Raw genomic sequence first — 25,071 nt, 5'->3', positions numbered from 1 at the left:
AGACCTCCTCGTTCATAGGTCAATGCTCAACAACTGAGCACACAGGCCGGGCCTCAACTTTTTTTTAAATTGAATTTTTGGGGTGACTTTGGTTCACAAAACCATACATGTTTCAAGTGTACAACTCAACCAAACACCATCTGCACACTGTGTCATGTACCCATCACCCCAAGCAAAGTCTCTTTTAGTCCCCAATTTTCTCCCCACTTTGCCCACCTACCCCTCACCCCCTTTCCCTCTGGCTAACACCACACTGTTGTCTGTCTATGTGTTATATATGTACATATTTTTTGCCTAATCCCTTCACCTTTTTACCAGTCTCATGTCTAATTCCCTCTTTTTTGGAGACTTTGATGTTTATAATACTACTAATACTACTAGAGGCCTGGTACATGAAAATTCATGCACTGGAGGGGGGGGGGGGTGCCTCAGCCCAGCTTACCTCCTCTCACAGTCTGGGAGCCCTCAGGGGCAGGAGACGACCTGGTGATCAGGGGAAGAAGATGCCTCCATCACACCTCTGCTGCTGCCACTGCCAGCAGCGCAAACCTTGGCTGGCCCTGGTTACCTGAGCCTCGGGCGTTCCTGAGTGGCTGGGCAACCAACATCTGAGGTTTGCATGTGCCTTGGGCTGGCCCTGGGTGGCTGGGGGCCTGAGGGGCCTGGGGGACTCCAGAGGCAGGTGCGTGGAGCAGCTGGACCTGCCTCGGGGCGGGCCCAGCCAAGCCACGCCCCTGCCATCCTGGTGGGGCTAAGGGGACTGGGTGCCGCCATCTTGTGGCTGTGGGTGCTGCCATCTTTGAGGACATGACAGTCAATTAGCATATTCCCTCTTTATTAGATAGGATATTGTGAATTCAGGTACAACATTTACAAAGTGGTATTTTTATATTTTCTCCAGACTGCTTAGGTGTGCTTTCTTAGTTGTTTCTCTGGGTTATTTAGATAACTTTGCTGCTAGAAACAGAAGTCTGTTCTCTGACATTGAGTTATGGTGTTAATTCACTGTGCTATGGCTTAACAGACTTGCACCAAGTATTTTTTAAAATTATTATGAATGGCTTCTCATCTTAAGTGCTTAAAAAAACACACATGAAAGCATGCTTTAAAATCTTGAAAAAAAATGCAACATTGAAGAGGCAATAAAATATGTTGGTGAAAAACATAAACTGGAGGCACAGAGCCTGCACTTGACTTGCGGCTCTATGGCTTCTGTAACATTAGACCTTGGGCCAGTTGCCATTGTCTGTGACTCACTTCTCTTATCTACAAAATAGAAGCACTAATAACAGCATCTACTTCTTCACATGGCTGTGATGATTAAATGAATTAGTTTAGAAGTGCCTAGTACTTTAAAATGAATACTTTCTATTATTATTATTGTTGCTTTATACCAGGGGTGGGAGCCTTTTTTCTGCCAAGGACTATTTCGATATTTATAACATCATTCGAGGGCCATACAAAATTATCAACTTAAAAATTAGCCTGCTATATTTTAGTCAAACATCTAATTTAGTCAAACATCCAATTAACTCACCCCTAATGCCTTGGCAGGGCCAGACCGAATGGTTTCATGGTCCTTATGTGGCCTGTGGGCTGGACATTCCCCACCTCTGCTTTATAGGGTCCACCTTCAGGGCAGTTCTGAATTACTTAATTAATATGGTCAAGACAGCATTTTGCAGGATTTTTTTAACCTAAATTAAACTCACATGCATTTTCCCCCTTTTAAAAATTGGCTTACATTACTGTGCAGTAACAATAGAATAAAAGAGTTTGCTCCCTATGGCCCTTATCCACATAAATTTTCTGAGGATAAGCATATGCAGGCAAGCGGGAGAGATTTAAGAGTGGGAACTGAGAACATTTAGAAACCATTTTAGATTCATATATTTTACATTGGCTAATCAGTTTATGATAAGAAGCTATATTTAAACAAGCAGAAAACCATTATCTGATGTACAAAATGCTGAAAATAGACAAAAAGAATAGGATATCAATTTGAAACAGAAAATAATTTGATTGTTCTCTTTAGTTGATCACATTTTTTCTTGATAAAAAATAAAGGAATTGTGTCAGGCAGAAAATTGTCTTTCATAGAGTATTGGCTGAAAATGGACAAATGGCCCATTAGTTTTCCCCAAGAATACAAAGCCAGACTACTGTTCCTTTTTAATACATAATTCTGTGTATCAAAGAGAATAAGAAATTAGATAAATCTCTAGTAATTTTTAAGTTAATCTATCTTTTACTGGGAAAAGCAGGTCATTCTTAAAATCCTCCAAAAATTAAAACAGAAAAAAAAAAATGTGTGTGTGTGTGTGTGTGTGGGAGGGAGGGTCTGTTTTTTCTTTCAATTCTTCAAATAGTGGTTCTTAAGCTATTGTTACTATATTACATTTGTAGGTTAAAAAAAAAAAGTTCGAAAATAAAAAGCTGACTATGAAACTGTTTTCATCTATTACTGAAAAAAGTTTATGTGAGTTATTAACTATATATATTTTAAAGTAATAAATATATTTTAAAGAAAAAAATTCTTATGAAATAGATCTTAGAAGCTTAAGTATAGCTAAAATTCTTAAATCTAGCTCATCTAATTCATAAAAATATTTCTGCTCAGCAATAAAGTGAAAGGTTTGCTTTTGAAATTACACTGAGTGGCCAGATTATTATGATCTCTGAACACATAATATTCTGGCCAATCAGTGTGTGTGTGTGTGTGTGTGTGTGTGTGTGTGTGTGTGTGTGTGTGGAGATATATATATATTAGAGGCCTGGTGCATGAATTTGTGCATGGGTGGGGTCTGGCCAGCCTGGCCAGGGGGAGGGGACATGGGCGGTTGGCCAGCCTGCCTGCTGGTCAAACTCCTGGTCGAGGGGACAACTTGCATATTAGCCTTTTATTATATAGGATATACACTGAGTGGCCAGATTATTATGTGTTCAGAGATCATAATAATCTGGCCACTCAGTGTATACTGCACAAACCAGATCAATTTTAGTTGATGTATAAGCATTTATTGTTACATTTCAGGTATTATAAAATATTTATTTTAGAAAAGATAATAACCTTAAATTTTACAATAGATAGTTGGGAATTTAAAATTTATTGTGTATTTGTTTGTGTCTATGAAATTATTACCGCTATTATTTAGTATTAGATTCTAGCATACATTAATTTTCCATTAACTTGTCCTATAGCTCATAACTCAAAATACATATAACTGTAATTGTACATATGTATATATCTATACTAATAAAAGGGTAATATGCTAATTAGATCAGACATCTTCTGGATGTTCTTCTGGACAAAGCCATAGTGACAGGGTCCGAGGCAGAGGCAGTTAGGGCTGATCAGGCTGGCACGGGGGAGCAGATGGGGGGCGATCAGGCCAGCAGAGGGAAGCAGTTAGGGGGTGATCAGGCCAGCAGGGGAGGGCAGTTAGGGGGTGATCAGGTCGGCAGGGGGGAGCAGATAGGGGATGATCCAGCCAGCAGCAGGAGAGCAGTTAGGGGGTGATCAGGCCGGCAGGGGGGAGCAGTTAGGGGGAGATCGGGCCGGTAGGGGGGAGCAGTTAGGGGGCAATCAGGTCGGCAGGGGAGGGCAGTTAGGGGCATCAGGCCAGCAGGCAGAGGTGGTTAGGGGCAATCAGGCAGGCAGGCAGGTAAGCAATTAGGAGCCAGCAGTCCCAGATTGCGAGAGGGATGTCCGACTGCCAGTTTAGGCCTGATCCCTGCGGCAGTTGGACATCCCCCAAGGGGTCTTGAATTGGAGAGGGTGCAGGCTGGGCTGAGGGACACCCCTCCCATGCACGAATTCCGTGCACCGGGCCTCTAGTCTATAATATACATTTTAAATACTTCATATGTGTTCTCAGCTAAGCTAACCCCTTATATACAGTATTAAAATTATTTCTCATGATAATATTATGTAGTAGGTACTATTCTCATAATTATTTATTATTAAACCAGCTGAGCCTTGGTTTAATAATCTAGCTTTCCATAAACATGGATAATTACATCACATGTTTGGCTGTCTTACTGGCTTTCAGTGTTGAAATAATGGATTCATGAAATGTGTGCTAGATTATCTACTGGCCACAACTTTTGACTCATGTTACATCTTAAGTTATTTTGGTTCCTGTGTGGACAAATCATTCAGAGTCTCCTAGGATTTAGGATCTCAAAGAAGCATAAACACTCCTGCAGACCCCTCGCATGTAGCCCACCTCACAGACGCTGCTTGATGAGCTCCTTTGCCCTATAGGGTGGCTAATTGGGGATCTGGGGAGCTGAACTGCATCCCAACTATACTTTGTGTCCTTTAGAGCACCACGCAATTCCCATTGTTGTTCGACTCTTGTTTTATGGAAAATGAAAGAGCTTGGGATTTTCCAGTCTGTTAATAGAGAAAAGAATTAATATATGTACCAAAAACACATATGTAGAAATGTAGCATTTTTATATCAATGAAATGAGAGTACTGGCATTTTTTTAAGTTCTAAATAAAATAATAACCCTCAAAATATCAGCACATAACTGTTATTTTTTTCTGCTTGAGGATATTGGCTTGGAATTATTTCATATATAATGCATACCAAGCTGGTCTCCTAAAACAGTAGGATACAAAACAAATAAATGAAAATGATGAAATATCACTTATACTACATCATGTATAGTATTTGCAATAGGACATTTCTGTTTCTTTAAGAGCAAACGTGCAGCATAGCATAAGAAGTAATGAAGTTCTTGTAAAAAAGGGACAAACATGTTCAAAATAGAAGTATATATTTTCTCTCATAGTATGTCAGAATCAAAGAGATGTAATTATATATTTCTCCACTTTATATGGATATTTAAAAATAAGGTGAGAAATACAAATATGTGCATGTATATGTGTTCACACCTGTTAAACTGAGAACTGGTAAAGATAAATCAGGTGTGAACACATATACATGCACATATTTGTACTTTTCACCTTATTTTAAAAATAAATATAAAGAGGAAAAATATAAAATTACGTACACCTCTTCGATATATGAATGGTGCCCTTTTGAATGGATTTAATTTATTTTTTCCTGTTACATTGACAAATACTTGATAAACATCACTGTTTACATTTACGGTATGGGACATGATGGTCTGATTTATATGTATTGTGAACTATCGTAGGTTTGGCTAATATCTAACTGCTTATATAGATACAATAAAAAGAAAAGAAAGAAAAACAAAGTCTCCTTGTGATGAGAACTCCTAGCATTTACTTTCAAAACATTTCTATATATGATACAGCACTGTTATCTCTAGTCATTATGCTATACATTACATCCCTAGTACTGATTTGTCTTATAACTGGAAGTTTGTACATTTAGACCATCTTCTTCCAATTCCCTCTACCTTCAGCCCCTTCCTTTGGCAACCAAAGTCTGATCTCTTTTTCTATGAGTTTTTGTTGTTATATATAATATAAGTGAGATTACATAGTATTTGTCTTTCTCTTTCTGGATTATTTCAGTTAGCACAATGCCTTTAAATTTTATCTATGTTATTTCAAAAGTTCAATTTTTCTCACTTTTTATGTCTGAACTAGAGGCCCGGTGCACAAAATTTGTACACATGTGGGGTCCCTAGGCCCGGCAATCAGGGCCAATTGGGACCAGGCCAATCAGGGTCCAGTCAGAGAGGAGGTGATGGTCACTGGATTGGGCACAGAAGGAACAGACACCGATGCCAACGCTGCCATTGTTGATGCCTTGCCACCATGCAGTTCCCCACCTTCACCCCTCACCCCCCTCCTTCCCTCACTGCTGCACTGCCACAGCGGTGGGCAGGTGGTAGGCCAATCAGGGCCTGTTGGCCGGGAGGAGGGATGGGGCACGGGAGGTGGCCACCAGCCCCGAGGAGGGAGCTGGCCCTCAGCACCCCTGGGAAAGGGGCTGTGTCCACCACCACACACCCCCGGTTCTCTGTCCCAGCCCGGGGCCTGGCCGGCTGAGGGGAGGGACTGCGAGAGGTTGGCCATCTGGGGGAGGTTGGCTGTGGGAGTGCACTGACCATCAGGGGACAGTGTGCGTCATAGTGACCAGTCATTCTTGTTGTTCTGTCGTAACAGTCACTTAGACTTTTATATCTAATCTAATAATAGACAAATATGCAAATTGACCGCACCTTCGCTACACCCAAGCCACGCCCACCAGCCAAGCCATGCCCACCAACCAATCAGGACAGATATTCAAATTATCCAAACAAAGATGACGGCTAATTTGCATATCGCGACAGCGTAGAAAGAAGCCAAGAGCTGCAGAATGGAGCAAAGCTGCAGAGAAGCAAGCAAGCCGGGGGGAGGAGAAGGGAGGAGCGGAGGCGGGGCCGGGGGAGAAGGAAGTTGAGCAGGCGGGGCCAGGGGAGAAGGGGCGGGGCCGGGGGAGAAGGGAGGAGCGGAGGCAGGGCCAGGGGAGAAGGGAGGAGCGGAGGCGGGGCCGGGGGAGAAGGGAGGAGCGGAGGCGGGGCCAGGGGAGAAGGGAGGAGCGGAGGCGGGGCCGGGGGAGAAGGGAGGAGCGGAGGCGGGGCCGGGGGAGAAGGAAGTTGAGCAGGCAGGGCCGGGGTAGAAGGGGCGGGGTCGGGGGAGAAGGGAGGAGCGGAGGCGGGGCCAGGGAAGAAGGAAGGAGAGCGGGCTGGCGGAGAAGTTAGAAAAGTAGGGGGGCTGGCAGAGATCGCGGGGCGGGGGACAAGGGAGGAGAGCAGGCAGGGTGGGGTAGAGTGCAGCAGGAAACCCTATTGCAGGATTTTTCCTGCAACGGGAACGCTAGTATATAGATAATATGCCTGTGTGTGTGTGTGAAAACTTCTTTATTTATTCATCCATCCATGAACACTTAGGTGTTTCTATATCTTGGATATTGTAAGTAGTGCTACTATGAACATGGTGCTGCAGATATCTTTTGAATTAATATTTTAGTTTCCCAGAATATGCCCAGAAGTGGGATTGCTAGATCATATGGAAGTAAAGTAGTCTTTAAGTAAAGCTGTAAAGTTGTCCTTAGCAGTGGAAGCTGTAAAATTTCACAGTAAACATTAACTTGCAAATGTATTTGAAATTAACAGCTGTTTCTATGATAAAATTTGTTAAAAGAAGGAAATAAAATAAGATAGTAAGTTTTGGGATCTCAGTTCCTCTAAGCATGTACTCCAAAATTGGTAAAAAAAACCACAAAAACAAACCAAAAACAAAGGAATCAACACAAAACAACTAGGAAAAACATGAATGACCTCAGGATCAAAATCCTAACGGACACATCAATATTGCTGGAGTTTTATATGAAGCATAAAGATAAGTGAAAATTACTACAGAAAAGTCAATGTGAAAAGGCCAGAAAGAAAACAGGTACTCTTCTGGTTCTATTGATCTCCCTGAAAGATGGCAAAAATAAATATACAACAAAATAAAAATAGATAACAAAGTCAAACATAGGTATAAACTAAGGTTGCTAAACTTAAATCAGATAATATGTATGGATTATACAACTAATCCAAGTACGATGAAACCTGGAGGTCAGTTTTTTTATTTATTTGATTATTTTTTAAAAACAAAATAAAACAATACAAAAAGCTGACTAAATATGTCTTTGTAAATCTCCTAATGGATCTTGTGGCTGTCCCCATTGGAATATTGCTTTCAGAGATGAATATATCTGATTGGTCTAGGAGGATATTTATTGACTCAGTAATCGCCTATGGAAAGAAGGTTGAACAGTTTTTCATGGTGCAATATTATCAGAAAATTAGGTCTAGAACATTTTAAAAACCTATCCACAGTGCACTTCCAAACTGACAAATTGCTACTAAAATGTAAGATTTGACAAAAATATATAGAATCCCAAGCTACAAAATATACCTGGTATTTATTCGGAAGAAAGCCAGTTCTCTACACTATAAAGTTTATAAATAATGAAAGCCTAAATTCATTTGTTGTGAAGACAATCATGTCAACATATGTAAATATAAGTATTCACTTACACATTTGCATATGTAAATGCATATTTAATTAAAATGAAATGAGTTTTCATTATAGAAATTACATTCAAACGTTCCACAAAAGTTGGAACATACAGAAAACTAGAAAGAAAGTAAAATAATGGAAATAAAACTGCCATTATTCTATCATTCAAGAAACAGTACTGGCCTAACTTTTAATCAATAATTATTGTGCTTCATGGGACAGTAAGACCAAGAATTAGAAATTTTAGTTCTGTAATAGAGACCATAGTAAGTATTTTTAAACTTGTGTGTCAGGCAGTTACCACATTAAACACTCAAATCTGAAGTTGTATGTTGAAAGCAACAACAAACAATATGTAAGTCAATAAGCAGAGCTGTGCTCCAATAAAACCGTATTTACAAGAACAGGCACTGAGCCCTTCTAGCCTGCCTGCCATAGTTAGCCAGTCCCAGTGCAAGACTATCATGGCATTTAAGGCTCCAACCTCTAATTTTAACTCCATAAAAAAGTTGAAATGGCCCTGGCCAGTTTGCTAAGTGGTTAGAGCATTGGCCCTCAGACCAAAGGGGGGCAGGTTTACTTTCCTAGTCAATGGCACGTACCTTGGTTGCAGGCTGGATCCCGGGCCCCAGTCAGGGTGCTTGCGGGAGACAACCAATTGATATGTCTCTCTCAGGTGTTCATGTTTCTCTCTCTCTCTCCCCTCCTCCTCCTCCTTCCTCAAAACTCTCTCTAAAACAATCAATGGAAAAAATATCCTCCGGTAAGGATTAAAAAAAAAAGTTGAAATGTTTGTTATTTGTAAAGTCCAAATTCATTACTGACAGAGAAGGTAGTTTTTCTTTTGTTAATGTGTTTCTCTTTATCTATAATGTACTTTTTTTTTCATCTTTTATTTTTTTTAAATTTCTTTATTGATTAAGGTGTTACATATGTGTCCTTATTCCCCCATTACCCCCATCCCTCCACTCATGCCCTCACCCCCCTGTTGTCAGTGTCCATTGGTTAGGCTTATATGTATGCATACAAGTGCTTTGGTTGATCTCTCCCCCTTACCCCTCCCCTCCCCTACCTTCCCTCTAAGGTTTGATGGTCTGATCGATGTTTCTCTGTAATTTACTTTAAAGCATTTCTTGGACAAGGGTTGATGGGGATCTGGAGAAAATAGAATTATTGTACATTATGGGTTAGATATAAATTAGTGCAGTCATTATGGAACACTGTAAGGAGGTTCTTCAAAAAATTAAAATAAAATTACCATTTGAACCAGCAATCTAAATTTGGGTACTTATCCAAAATAATTGAAATCAGAATCTCAAAGAGATATTTGCACTTCCATATATATTGCAGCATCATTGACAATACACAAGTTTATCAATAGATGAATGGATAAATAAAATTTGGTATATCCATACTGGAATATTATTCAGCTTTTAAAAAGAAGGAAAATCTGCCATTTGTGACAACATGGATGGATCTGGAGGACATTATGCTATGTGAAATAAGTTCAACACAGAAAGACAAATACAGTCCTGGGTGATCTCATTTATATGTGGAATTGAAAATAGTCAAACACAGAAGAGAATGGTGGTTTCCAGGCGCTTGGGTGAGGGAGAAATGGGGGAGGTTCTGATCAAAGGGTACAGAGTCTCAGTTATGCAAAATAAATGCGTTCTGGAAATCTGTACAACAAAGGGCCTATGATTAACACTATATTTCATAGTTAAAGATTTGCTGTGTGTAAATGTTATATTAAGTTGGGAGTGGTGGGAAGGGAACTTTTGTAGATAGTGGTTAAATCGATGGCACTGATAGTGATGATGGTTTCACAGGTGAATACTTATCTACAAACCGCAAATTGTGTACATTAAATAGCTACACTTTTTTGTAAGTCAGTCATACTTAAATATGATTAAAAATAAAACAGTTAATTTTAGAGCAAAAATTAACTGTTCTATTTTTAATCTAATTAGAGGCAATTTTAACAGAAATTTGAACATTTTTCCAAAGCCTTTGGTTGTTGTATAAGGTTTGCACTATCTCTATGTGGATCAGATAATCTGATTTTTGTCCAAGTCCCTAAAGATAAGCAGCTTTCTAAAATAATGGCAATTGTTTGACTATATATTATGACAGTTCATCCATACAAAAGACTTTCTGACTTGCTAAGTTAATAAAATATTGATTAGAAAAAATATACTTTATAATAAATAAAGCACAAGGGCAGCTCATGCAATATTGTTATATTATTCTGCTTCATTGACAGTTCCTCTGTCTTTTACCATCTGTGGGACTGCAGTGCACAACACAAGAATATATATGTACATATATTCTCTATAAAAATATATATATTCTTCAATAAGAATGGTGTCTTTTCTGTTTTTGTTGACGTTTTAGAAGGAACTGGATATGAAATGAAAATAGTAACAAAAGAAGCTCACACTCAGAACCAATTCCACTTTGCTGTCCCTGTTGGATTGGTTTGTGGTAGATATAGAGATGTCAGAGGACAGGATTCTTAAAGAAATCTCAGATGATTCATGGGGATATATAACAACAACAACAAAAAATTAATCTCAATGTTGCTTATCGCCTTGTAGCAAAAAATGTAAACACATAAAATCACTAAGGAAAGCTTGCTTTCAGAGACTTGAAAGGGTACCTCAACTACTTCAGAAAGGAAGTGAAATCTGGCGTTCATGGACTATAGGTACTGGGAAAATGGGATTAGAAAACCTCTTGAAAGCAAAAGCAAGCTCATCATTTTACTTCTTTGTGTCTCTTTGTCTTCACTTAGCAATGCAGTGCTCCCTGCTACAGGGAGCTGTGAAGATTAATTATTTGACATATACTAACTACTATGAATGTGCTCCATGTAACTTTCTCATTAATCAAAATGCAAGTTCCTTCCATCTTGGTCAATGTACTGTTTTTAGAGGATACGGAGTACATTATACAAATACAAAGACAGACAAAGAAACTTTTGCTTTTATGCCCCCAAAACCATACCCAGAATTTTTACTGGGCTGGTCATCCCAGTCTTTATAAAATCTCACAGGAGCCAGGATAAGATGCTAGTGGGCCTTGCGGATCTTGTGCACTGGAGGGTCTGTGTAACTTCCAAGATCACGGGCTGTGATTGGGGAATCCATAGGAACAGCATGGACAGTTGAATTTTCTACTCTGGTCCACAGGCAGTTTTGGAGAGTTAGAAATATCGAATGTCTATATCTAATGTCATACTAGAATTTTTTAAAGTTTTTGACTTAATTCCAAATGGTTCCTGGAAGAACTGGAAAATATCTCTGACACGTCCCATCTGAAGTATCTCTTAGGATATAGGAACCCTAATAATGTTCCTAGCCTGGGAATAAGCTAGTACTGGCCAAGTTCCCTCATCTCACATTGTCAGGTTAATTATAGTTATGCAATAAGTGTATGGATTTAGGTCATTTAGTGAAACCTGTGGCAAAATTTATTGATTCTAAGTAATAAGGCAAGTTGCTACATATTTGAAAAGAAATCCTTGTATTAGGCCCATAAATCAATATAGAGTTATAGACTTATTTTTCTATACAATTTTTCATACTGTGATGTATTCTATGAACATACTAATGCACTGGAAAACTCAGTATGCTTTTTAGAGGATCTAGATACTACTAGTTAAGTAATCTATTGGAGAAGAGAACTGATTGCGGTACTTGCCATGCCTGTGTTAGCATTGCTTCATTGTTGGTGTTGTTCAAGTTATTGTTGTCAGAGTAAATAGAGAGGAGAGAAAAAAATACTTTCTTGATAAAGGGATAAACTGATGCAAATTTTGGTACATTCAAATCTGGCACACAGTATCTGTTTTCCCAAAGGCTACTTTTACAAATAAAGTGTTCATTCATGGATAATTTGGACAATGAAAGAGTTATCTCAAAATCACATAAGTTAAAACTAGAGAATATGGACAACATAAACATTACATTTATTTGCATGGACTTTTATCCTTTCATTTCTACTAAGGTAACATTTTAGAGTCAGTTAGACATACTTTCAATGGCATTACTCATGCTTCATTTCAATCTAGCAAAAAAGAATTAATACTATTCCCCAAAGAAACACAAGAAGATATCCATGCTCATTTGTTATAAGTAAGCAAAAACACTGCAATGTTTCCTTCTCATTATCATGGATAGTTGTTACTATAATATCTGTTTTTTATGCACTGCTTGTTTTATTCGCCAGCTATACTTCAAACATTAGGAGAGTGACGGAGGCTGAAACTGTTATCCCATTTTTCAACTTGTGAATTAAATTATATTCCATCAGGGATTTACTTGGTAAAATATTCTTTCAAGTATTTAAAATATGCAAATACATTGCAGCCTGCGCATAATATGTACTGCTACAAATTAGCGTAGTTAACTCCTCAAGTTAAAGCCAAGCACTGAAGGCATTTTTCTATCTTTCAAGGACAGTGTGAGTTCTGCTAAGTATTGTAACTCTGTGACAAGCCATTTATGGTAGATGTGCTTGTAATTAATGTTTTCCCTAGCTGCTGCAGTTTTCTCTTCGAAGAATGGCTCTGAGAGAATGAAAATGCCTTTTTGCTTCATGTAAATGTCAGAAGCCTCACGGATCAACATGGTCCTAAAAAAATCTGCAATAAATGAAAAGAGTTCTTAGAAAGGAATCTGCATCCAATTTCAGAATGACCCTAAGAGAACCCAGCTTAACTACTCATCCCAATCCATTTAAAACAAAGTTGAGAATGACTTTTAAATTGTGATTCTTATGATCACATTTGAGTCCTATTTGCATATATGAAGAACAGCATATAACTTATTTTATGACAAATTTATAAACAGATCTTAAGTAACATTTAGTATTATTGCCACCATAGCTAGATCCTCATTATCCCTCTGAAGCATGTCACATATTTTTGTGAAATAAACAATAAATATAAACCCATGGCTCTATTGAATCTGAAGAAATTGAAACAATTTAACTGCAGATTTACTTACTACCATTAATAAATAAACTGATAAAAAAAATCCAGCCTATTTGTGATTAAGCCTAATTTTTACAAGTAGAAAAAATTATAATCAAATAATTCACATTTTTTGTAAACACTACTAGTATTTCTCCAAAACGCAATCTCTGGATAAGTTTCAGAAGGATATTCTATCTACACCTTATATTGGTCTGTTTCAACTTCAGACTTATCATATATTAGAAGGGACATCCCACCTACTATCTACTCTGTAGGAAAATGTGACTGATAGTAAAAAAAAAAAAAAGGATATGAATCTTTAATTTTGATGTAAAAATGTTGCTCTGGTTTCCATGGTCCAGAGATAGTTTCTGGTTTAAATTCACAATTAGCTAGTAGTCTGGAATTTTGTCATCCACCTTTCCACTGAAATACTAACTAAAACATAAAAACAGCAGAATCTTATAAAGTTCCAAAAGAAATCAAGCTTAAAGTCACATTTCTGCTGGTGTATCTACTTTTCCTTTAAGCCATACTTGATGGAATTTTTTTGATTAACTTCAGTGCTAGCATACTTTTGTAATACCAAGCAGGAATTTTAGGAAAAATCTATTCTTCATTTTCCCACCTCTGTTTAGAAAGGGCAGGTTAATAACAAATGATCTGTTGTCAGTCTAATCTTGAGCAGCTATATTCTAAATTTCTAAAACAGCTAATTTCTAAAACAGCCCTCCTTTCCTCTGTTCCACATCAGACTTCTATCTCCACTTGCACTTGTTGACCATACTCTACAGCCATATCATCCATCCATCCAGATAGAGAAACAGCATATCAAGTGGGTAGGACAAATTCAGGGAAATGCAATCTTGGAAAGTCAGTCACAAAACAGAGTGCAAGAGACTTAATAACAGGAACAATGAATCTAGGAATGCTAAATATTTAGCCCTGAATTTTCATAATTCCAAGCAGTGGGGAAAAGAAGACCATGACTTCTTATTACTGATAATTCACACATGATGTGAAGTCAATGTCAACAGTGGGAAGTATTCCAGGAACTGTGGACAAAAATGCACCTTTTCAGCTACAACTTTGAAAATGCTGATCAACCAGGCTCAAAGACACAGGCTGTACAGACAAATGCAATCCACCTTCCCACAGGTTAGCAAAGGGTGATTATAAGTGTAATTGTATGCTGGAGGACAGTATCAAGGTTGAGATAATCAGAAAGCAGAATAAAACTAAAGTAGAAATAGATAAGATTAATTAGGCACAATTAAAATATCTATTAAAACATTTAAAATTGCATTGAAGACAATGAAACATAAAAAGACACAGTACACTATTGAAGGGCAAATTTGTAAAGGTTTATGCAGAAGAAAAGTACAAATGTACATAATGATAAGAAAAATAATGTAGAGCTAATTAAGAATGTATTTCTCAAAAACATAAATGGTAAAATTATATATATTTAATAAAAGGCCCTCAGATGAAAAAAATAGAAATATATAAATGAAAATGTTTACCAAATTCCTGGGGGGGGGGGAAACTTTGCAAAGGTTCATATTTAGCCATGCTAATTTTTAATTTATTATTAAAAGAAAAATATATACAAATATCCAGGCAGGAAATGATAAATTATCTATAAGGAAAAGAAATCACCATTCTACTGTCTGTGTCCATGAGCTTTTCTTTTTTTCCTTTGTGATGCCCGATGGAAGGCGGGGAGTGGAGGGAAGTGGAAAAGGGGAAAGGGGGTATAAATGGTGATAGAAGGAGTCTTGACTAGGGATGGTAATCACACAATACAATATACAGATGATATATTACAGAATTCTGTATGTAAAATCTATATAATTGTATAAACCAATGTCACCCCAATAAATTCAATAAAAGAAGAAATCAAAGTTTTCTCTTGTAACATAAAACTAGAATTAGTATTATATTTTCCATGGTAATACACATTAACTCTTTTTAAAATATATTTTTGGAGGTGTTTCACCTAACATACTTTTTATTATTAATGTAGTATAGATATCTCCCTTTTCTCTCCTCCTTCACCCCCTCCCCCAGCCCCTACCCACCTCTCCATGTTTTAACTACCCTATTACCCATGTCCATGGTCTACGCCTATAAGTATATAAGTTCTTTGTTTTTTTTATTTTTATTTTTTTTATTTTTGAGAGAGGAAGGGAAAGAGCGAGAAAAACACAAATTGTCTGCCTCCCCTATGTGGGATCAAACATTCGGGAATTGAACCCACCACATGTTAGTGTTTGGGGGACACTCCAGTCAACCAAGCCACATGGGCCAGGTCTACAGATTCACTCTTTTATATCCTCCATTTACAATGTATTTAAAGATCAATTGACAATAATAAAAATTAAAAATCCATAATGGAGACTGGCAGGAGTGAATTAGTTGGTTGAGAATGTCCTGTGTACCAAAAGGTTGCTTATCTGATTCACAGTGAGGGCACATACCTGGGTTTTGGGTTAGATCCCTGTCCCTGTTGGGGCATGTTCAGAAGGCAACTGATCCATATTTCTCACATCGATGTCTTTCCCTCCCTTCTTGGGTGAGTATTAAATGATAATGGATACATTTTGGTGTAAAAAATACTCATACTCATATCTCAGGATTCAACCTTTAGGAAATAATAAAAGATATTAATGATTTAAGAAATAAAATAGTGCTAACATGTTTATAGTCGTACTATATCATAGAAAGGAAATATGTAATGGCAAGAAATGTGCCATTAAAATAATCATGTTACAAGACTCTATACAATATATAATTTTTTTATTCTGTTTAGAATATTGGGTTTCCATCAAAATATCAATAGTGGTTGCCTCAATGTCAGTATTTCTCAAGTGAGAATGTGCACATGCACCACCTGGGAATCTTGTTTAAAAACAGATTCAGATTTTGCTGTCTGGGATGCAGACTGATATTCTGTTTGTCTAATAATCTTCCCCGTGATGCCAATGTAACTGATCTAAGCACACACATTGCAATGTACAGATGTTGTATTATAGAATTGCTAGAGGCTTGGTAAACGAATTTGTGCACAGGTGGGGTCTCTCCTGGCCAATCGGGGCCGATTGGGGCTGATTGGGACCAGCTGGCCAGGGGGAGGGACGGCGGGAGGTTGGCCGGCCTGGGGAGGTTGGCTGTGGGAGTGCACTGACCACCAGGGGGCAGCTCCTGCATTGAGTGTCTGCCCCTTGGTGGTCAGTGCGCATCATAGCGACTGGTCGGCTGGTCATTCTGGTAGTTTGGTCATAACAGTCACTTAGGCTTTTATATATATAGATAGCCAAAAAGTGGAAATAACCCAAATGTCCACCAATCGATTAATGGAAAAACAAAATGTAGTATAATCATACATTCAGAATATTATTCAGCCATAAAAAAAATTAAATACCAGTATATGCTACAAAATGCATGATTCATGAAACCATTATACTATTAAAGAAGCCAGATATAAAGTTAATATATTATTTAATTTCAGCTATATAAAGTGTCCAGAATAGGCAAATTTATGGAGATAGAAAGTAGATAGTAGTTGCCAGGGGCTGGGAAACAAGAGAAATGATGAATGATTTGAGATTGGTTTTTTTTTTGGACTGATGAAAATGATCTGAAATTAGACAGTGGTGATTGCATGACTGTACAGTAAGTATACTAAATATACTGGATTGTACACTTAAAAGGGTTACTCTTATGGTATGTAAATTATATCTCAAAACAAAATAACTGAAGCAAAAAAGACAAAAGTGAAATTGTCACACATAGTTTCAGACTGTCAAATGTTCCCTTTTTTATCATTTTATATTCAAAACTAGAGGCCCAGTGCATGAAATTCGTGCACGGGGGCGGGGGGGGGTGTCCCTCAGCCCAGCCTGCACCCTCTCCAATCTGGGACCCCTCGAGGGATGTCCTACTGCCCGTTTAGACCTGATCCTGGTGGGATGGGGCCTAAACGGGCAGTCGGACATCCCTCTCACAATCCAGGACTGCTGGCTTCCAACTGTTCGCCTGCCTGCCTTCCTGATTGCCCCTAACTGCTTCTGCTGCCTGCCTGATCACCCCCTAACCACTCCCATGCCAGCCTGATTGATGTCTAACTGCTCCCCTGCCAGCCTGTTTGCCCCCAACTTCCCTCCTCTGCCGGCCTGGTCACCCCTAACTGCCCTCCCCTGCAGGGTTGATCGCCTCCAACTGCCCTCCCTTGAAGGCCTGATCCCTCTCAACTGCCAACCCTTGCAGGCCTGGTGCCTCCCAACTGCCCTCCCCTGCTGGCAATCTTGTGGTGGCCATCTTGTGTCCACATGGGGGCAGGATCTTTGACCACATAGGGGCAGCCATATTGTGTGTTGGAGTGATGGTCAATCTGCATATTACCCTTTTATTAGATAGGATAGAGGTCTGTTGCACGGGTGGGGGCCAGCTGAAGGGTGTCCCAGATCAGGGTGGGGGTACCCTTGGGGCGTGGGGCAGCCTGAGCGAGGGGCCTGTGGTGGTTTGCAGGCCAGCCACGCCCCCTGGCAACCCAAGCGGAGGCCCTGGTATCTGGAATTTATTTACCTGCTACAACTGAAACTTTGTAGCCTGGAGCGGAGCCAAGCCTCCTGCTCGCACCGTGGCTGCTGCCATTTCTGTTTGGATTTGTTTACCTTCTATAATTGAAACTTTGTAGCCTTGAGTGGAGGCTTAGGCTGGCAAGGGCAGGCAGAAATCTTGGCTTCCTCCGTTGCCTGGGAAACCCAAGCCTCCCTCCTGCTCTCTGTGGCCCTAGCCATCTTGGTTGGGTTTATTTGCATACTTGCTCTAATTGGCTGGTGGGCATGGCTGGTGGGCATGGCTGGTGGGTGTAACAGAGGTATGGTCAATTTGCATATTACTCTTTTATTAGGTAGGATTCTTTAGGAAAGAAGAAGTTTATAACAAAATTTAAAATTTGTGCTATTTCCACAACAGATTATACATAAATAAACCAGTGTTTACATTTCTAAAACAAACAAACAAAAAGTCTCAATGTATTTGTTATCCATATTTTACTTCTAATATGTATAAATAAAAGTATATATTATTTATGTTATTAATAAAATTTATTTATTTATAAGTACTCTTTATAAATTTATTATTTTATCTTTCCTACACATTGATGTTATGTATTCCAAGTTGTCATTTTATCTTAAATTTATTTTATGATACATTAAAATATAATTTTTAGCATTAGTTTCTTTTAGTTTTGACACACGAGATTAGTATATATTTATATTTCTAATTGTATAGCTTTTTTCATTAATTTTGAGGTTTTCTTTTGGCTCAGAGATAATCTCTGTTGCTATGTATGGATTATTGCTCCCCCGGCTTCTGTTTTTTTCATTCTTTTGAAATCCTGTTTTATATTTCTCTGCTTTGAAAGTCAACATTTCTAGCTCTTCTGTTTATGGCTTTCCCATACATTTATCTCTTTATTTTTCCCCTGAATTCTGAGAAAATGCTTGGTCTTATCTTCTAACTTATTGCCCTATTTCTACAGAATCCCATCTGATCTTTAAGAGGTACTTTATAACTTTAGTTAGTTACCTCAAGAAATACCTCCTCACCCCACTTCCCCATCACCTACTTTGTGGCCTTCCTTTTGGTTAGACTACTGATCCTAATCAGAACTTATTTTTGGTTTATCTTAGTCCTGGGTTTTGTTATGTAGAAGTGCTTTTCTCTAACTTGTCATAAACAGGCATTCAGCTCTTTCCACCATCCTGTTTCACCTGCTTTTTATCTTTTGGAAATGTCTCTAGTTTTCAGGATTTTTCTTAAGCTTTGTAAGTGTTTTTTACGTTTTCTATTATTTTCTTCCTTCAGTCATTTCAATAGGGATTAAGAAAAAGTGGTGTTAAATTTAGGTTGTTCCTTGACAATCACTTCACTTATTTTACAGCATTCTGTTGCAATTGGCAGTATAAAGCACCCAGAATAGGACATATTTACAGATCTAACTAATGCCAAATTCCAATTATGATGGGGTATCAGAATCCCTCCACACCCCAGGCCGAACCATTGGCTTTGAGGGAACTTGGAGTTCGGCTCTCTCCCCAGGGGAGTTCAGACAAGCCTCCTAGGTTTGTGATCATTTCAGTTATGGGCTGGAATTGGACCCCCACTACCCTGTCTGTCAAATATTTGTGCTGGACATAAGACACACAAAATCACCAGGCATCCTTGGTTGAGTAAATTTCCAGTATGTCTTCAAGTCTCAACCCAAATTTCATATCTTCTTCAATCCCGTTTTTTAAAAAAATGCCCATCTTTGTTGGTGTCTATGGCAAGAAGAGTCTTGTTTTTTTTTTTTTTTTTTTTTTTTTTTATGGTGGCATTCCATCACTATAGATGTTCAAATAAAAGGAACCTGCTGAGCTTTCACATTAAGTTCTTGAAATCCCTTCTATTACTACACTCCCTTTGTGCCTTAGTGATTCTTTAGCCACAGGTTGAACTTTAAAATGAGTCAAGTAAGAGAATTTGAACTTCAGAGCATGAATCTATGACATGTGACTTCCTCCTCCACTAAGACAATGCCCATTAGTCTTCTGTTTTTAAAGTGTTGACTATAAGTCAGTGGTGTTTAAGCCACATTCCTGTTTCATTCCTTTAATAAACAGACCAGGCAGGTTCAGTACAACTATTAACCCCCTTTTATAAATGGAGGAACTGAGATATATAAACACTTCAGTAGCATATTGATGTTCATGAAATAGTAATTGATAGAGCTGGGCTTTGGAGGAAAAAAAAACACACACTAGAATTCAGCATCTCAGCTCCTGACTAGTATGCCAGTCCAGTGGTCAGCAAACCACGGCTCGCGAGCCACATGCAGCTCTTTGGCTCCTTGAGTGTGGCTCTTCCACAAAATACCACGTGTGGGCGCACACGTACAATGCGATTGAAACTTTGTGGCCCATGCACAGAAGTCGGTTTTCGGCTCTCAAAAGAAATTTCAATTGTTGTACTGTTGATAATTGGCTCTGTTGACTAATGAGTTTGCCGACCACTGTGCTAGTCTGTTTTCACTAATGTAAGCTGCTGAATCCAAAAGAGAATGCTATAGTACAACATTGTTCTGCTTTGAAAAGCTGTAGCTTCTTTTACCATCCTGGATGTACTTTGTAGAGATTGTTAGGCTACAAAGGAAAGATCTATTAGATTCCATTACACATAAACAAACATTTATTAAGCACTAGCTACGTGCCTAGAGCTCTAGTAAGTATCCCATACTTGTGATTTTATTAATATAAAATACATAAGTCTGACCAATATAAAAATGGAGGATCAGAGTTGATGTCAACCATGCAAATGGTTGATAGGTGAATTGGGAATTAACTCCATTCTGTTATTAAGTGGAAAATAATCAAATGATAAATTTAAAGGAGGCTCCTGACTTTGAACCAGGAATTTAAGGAGCTCCAGCCAAATGTTTTGTTCCTTGTAACACCTCTTTCTTGATATTGAGTTTGTGTCTCCTGAATCAGGCCCCAGGCTTTTCCCAGCATCACGTGCAGTTTCATTTAATGTAATCCAGAATGTTATTCTGTCAGACTCTGTTGTGACAAAATGTGATTTAGTAGCATATAGTAGTACTTATTCACTCACTCAATAAAGTATTTAGCATCCTCTCTAGGAAAGGTGAGATGAGGAAAATAATAAGACCCAACAAAAATGGGTCAATAAAGAGCAAGTCATGCATTGATTTTACATTGTATTTTAAATATATTTTTCATAATTAATCTCTATTATTATCATGTGGGTTCTCTGAGGGCAAGGACTGCACTTTTATCTCTGTAATTTCTGGTCCCATCATTGCACCGTCATAAAAATTGAGAAACAGTATATGGCTCCATGTCCAGCAGATCTGTGTGGAAAAGCATTTCTGCCACTCAATTAAATTAAGCAAGTAATAAACTTTCCTGTTGAATGAGAATAGTAATACTTGAAAGGATTTTGAGGATAATTAAATGAAATAATATAACACTTTACACATGATAGTTTTTTCAATAAAACATTAATAATATTAATTATTATTACAGGTGTTAAATTAATATGTGTAGAATGAACCAGAGCAGACTGCAATTGGTGTTAGAACATTAATCAACATTATAGTTTTATCAGATCTTAGAATATTGAGGGACTGGTGCTTGAATGGACAGCCTTCAGAATGTAGGTGATGTCTTAGAGAGATTGTCCAAAAGTGTGTGAAGTCTGTCAGTCAGAAAAGGCAGGAGGAGGAAGGTACCAAAAAAAGCATAGCCCAAAGAGAATATTCAAAAATTCTTGCCTCGCTGGTGTGGCTCAGTGGTTGAACGTCGACCCATGAACCAGGAGGTTATGGTTCGATTCACAGGCAGGACAAATGCCCAGGTTGTGGGCTCCATCCCCATTGGGGGCATGCAGGAGGCAGCTGACAATGATTCTCTCTCACCATTGATGTTTCTATCTCCCTCTCCCTCTCCCTTCCTCTATAAAATGAATAAAAAATATATATTTTAAAAGTAGCCTTTCAACATTTTTTAATCCTTCTAACAACCCCCTGTGCTTAGTATCATTACCATTCTTAGCTAGAAATAGGGAAATGAAGCACACAAATTACTATAGAGGTCCATACAAGGTATTCACAAGGTCCTGGGGTTCCTAACACTACCCCAATCTGGGAACAGGCTTCACAGGGGAGATGGTAAAGATTAAATATTAAATGATCAGAAGGGCCTTAGTCACTTTGGCTCAGTGGACAGAGCATTGGCCTGCGGACTGAAAGGTCCCAGGTTCAATTCTGGTCAAGGACACATGCGCGGGTTGTGGGTTTGATCCCCAGTAGGGGCGTGGAGGAGGCAGCTGATCAATGATTCTCTCTCCTCATTGATGTTTCTATCTCTCTCTCCCTCTCCATTCCTCTCTGAAATAAATAAAAATATATTTCAATGATGAGAAGGAGCTGAATAGTGAGAGAAATGGAACACAGGTATTTTAGGTCTCTGACAAAAACTTCCCCAAGGTGCTGGATAATGTTATGGACCTACATTTCTTAGAGAATATGAAGAAAAGGCATCAAGCAAATCTGAAATATCATTCATCTTGTGGGAGAAATGTGCTGAGCGATACACTCTGGCCTGAATGACCAACCACTCTCTTGCTTGAAGATAAAATGGACCCCACTGAGATAGGCACATACTTCACTGATCTGAAAAATGTGTCTGAGAGTTGCTCTGTGAAATTATATTTGGCAGGTGATTTTCAAAGGATCTATATTTGTGTCTTCTGTCACGATTTTCCTAAAACACTCAATAGGGAGAAAATGTCAACTTTGAAATCTACTTTTAAATTAAGTTGCTAAGATACCCTTTCTCTGCTTCCTTGTAGCCCTCAATGCTTTATCTCTACTATATATACTCCGGCAAGTGGGACAATTATCAGGTTGCCCACTGAAGGCCTATTTTAGATAACAGATAATCATTCTGTTGTAACACATCGTGTTCTAGTTACCTATTACTTTCTTAATCTTATGTAATATTATCTAGGGTAGGAGTACTTACTGGATAAAATTAGAGTTCCCTAAACTTAATTTTTTAAAAGCTGAATGTGTTTTAAGATAAAAATGTTAATGTTTTTTCCCCACGTATTTCTTCTAAATTATGTTTCCACCTTTCAGGAGTTCATTAAAAACCATATAGTATGATGCGCACACACACACACACACACACACACACACATAGACTTAATGTTTCCTTCTACTCATACTTTTACTTTGAATATAGAATCTGTTTTCCAAATAACTTTAATCTTCTTCAGAAAAAAGAATTCCAGGCCATTAATAATCTTTATTTTAGTACTAGACTTCATGTAACTATTGAATGGAGTAGATTGAATTGGGGACACAAAGAAAAAATATTAAATATGCAACAAATTCTAATTTTTATTTTATTATAGGAGACATTTGACCCCCAGGGCAGCATATGAAAATGAGTGCTTTAAACTCTGCTCAATTTAATTATTTATTAATGTTATTGAAGTCTAGAATGTTATAAAGTGGGTTGGTTTGGTTTTGAACTTGAATGACCTTTGCCCTTTATGTTTAATCACATCTTTTAAAGACTTCTGGGAAAGAAACAAATAATTTGGATGAGACTACACACAGATCTTCTGTTGACAGAAAATTGTCATCAATAAAAGAAGACCATACTTTCCTGTCTTATATTTTTTTTCTCCCCAAGAAAGTAATTGTACATATAATTTGGTGGAAATATAGAGGCATATCATATAATGGCCTCATAGCTAGCAAATACACAAGACTAAAAAGACAGCATTATATTATTCTAAATAGAATGAACTCAACAGATGTAAAACAAGTCTTTGGAGACCTTACTGTGACTTAAAATGTGGACACAACAATGACCAGCAGATTATGCTACCAGAAAAAGGACAAGGTGGAACTAAATACAGCAAAAATATCAGAAGAGTGCCTGAGCCTTCAAATTTACACTGACAACAATTAAGGCCCACCTCTACCTTCCTGCATCTTTGCTGAGAACTCTATAGCTTGTGCCAACATCACAGAATGCTGAAGAGTGATTACTCTGGAGATCCATAAGCCATCTGCCCCAGCTTCACTTTATTGGAGGCAAGAATAAGACACCATGAATGATCCAAGAGTATGTGGTGTTTGGAGAGAGAGAGAGAGAGAGAGAGAGAGAGAGAGAGAGAGAGAGAGAGAGAGAGAGAATACCTCCTTTACCATCATGCTTCTACTCCTGGATTCAAAGTATCAGCATAATCCCTAGACTTAGTGAGTAGGCAGAAGAACCAGGTCATTTTACAGACTGGGCTTTGTTAAGTAGGGAAACTTGCCATAATTACTAGATTATGTTACTTACTCATCAGATTAATCACTGATTAAATTATTATTAGTTTTAAACTGATTGCTCAGATTACAAGTATTAGTTCCTCTTCTCTAATCTTGAGTTTTATCATTTTTCTGCAGAGACTGTAATGCTATTGTTATGTAGGACTCTAGTATCTTTAATGGAGAAATTCTTATCTGCTTTTATTTCTGCCATGTGCTTCTTGATTTATCTAGCTTAGAAGCTAAAAAAAAAACAACAACAACAAAATAAACAAAAAACCCTGCAAACACTGATGTTTCCATTTTGTTTAGATCTTAAAGTTATTGTCTAATGCACCCAGGAAATTATCAGATTGGAGATATGTCCAACAATGTATATATGCACAATATTATTCAGGAAAAAAGCGGGTATTTTCCAACGGTTAATTCAAACCAAAGTTAACCAACGATACAATGTGTTGGGCCCCTGTCACCTCTCTCTTCCCTTCAACACTTCCAGAACACTATTTTCATTGTATCATACTTTATAAGGTCACTTATGCTTTACACATTCTCAAGGAGCCTGCATAACACATTTTGTTTAATTGTCTCATTAACAGCTATCAACTATTAAATACTGTGTAGATGACTTTGAAAGTCAACTTGGGATCAATTTATTCATCAGGCAATGAGAATAACACAGTGAATAATTGGCATATGTATAAACTGAGGGAAAGATAGTTCAATTAACTCATGAGTGTTCACACTATTGACTCATTGTTTCAGGAATTTAATGGTAGATCATTCAGAATGGTGGATAATAGATAATCATATTTGGAAGTTGGTTTCACATATATAAGAGTATGATATTTCATACTCATTTGAGAATTAGCAATGCTACGGACAAAGCAGGGTAAATTATACCCAACTGTCCCCATGCTGAACTCTCTTTTTGGAGGAATTACAATGTTTGTCAGAAACCCTCAGATAGATGCAGTAGACCAGGCCAAAGCAGTACTGGGCTCCCTTTGAGAGCTTCTGCATCATATTAAGTGAAGAAACAAAGTGTTGGCTTTCAGATTTTCAGCAGGTTAATTATTCATTATTTTGATTTTCAAGAACAGTGTTGTTGTTTTTTTTTCAAATTTTGGTAGAATACAGTAAATTAAGGAATTATGAGGGCAGCTTTATATAAAACCTTGTCCTTAACAT

At 38.0% G+C, this 25,071-nt stretch overlaps 1 protein-coding gene across 1 annotated transcript in view; it reads left to right on the top strand.

Annotated features, from left to right (window-relative positions):
• LRRTM4 (leucine rich repeat transmembrane neuronal 4) overlaps positions 1 to 25,071 on the top strand; it is a gene marked incomplete at its 3' end in the record, with an annotated part of 714,648 nt that overhangs the window by 391,124 nt on the left and 298,453 nt on the right. The gene's annotated exons all lie outside the window — the stretch shown is intronic.

Source organism: Cnephaeus nilssonii (genome assembly GCF_951640355.1).
Source record: "Cnephaeus nilssonii genome assembly, chromosome: 15".
NCBI lineage: Eukaryota > Metazoa > Chordata > Mammalia > Chiroptera > Vespertilionidae > Cnephaeus > Cnephaeus nilssonii.
The sequence above is the reverse complement of the archived record's forward strand: the minus strand, read 5'-3'. Positions and strand labels throughout refer to the sequence as shown.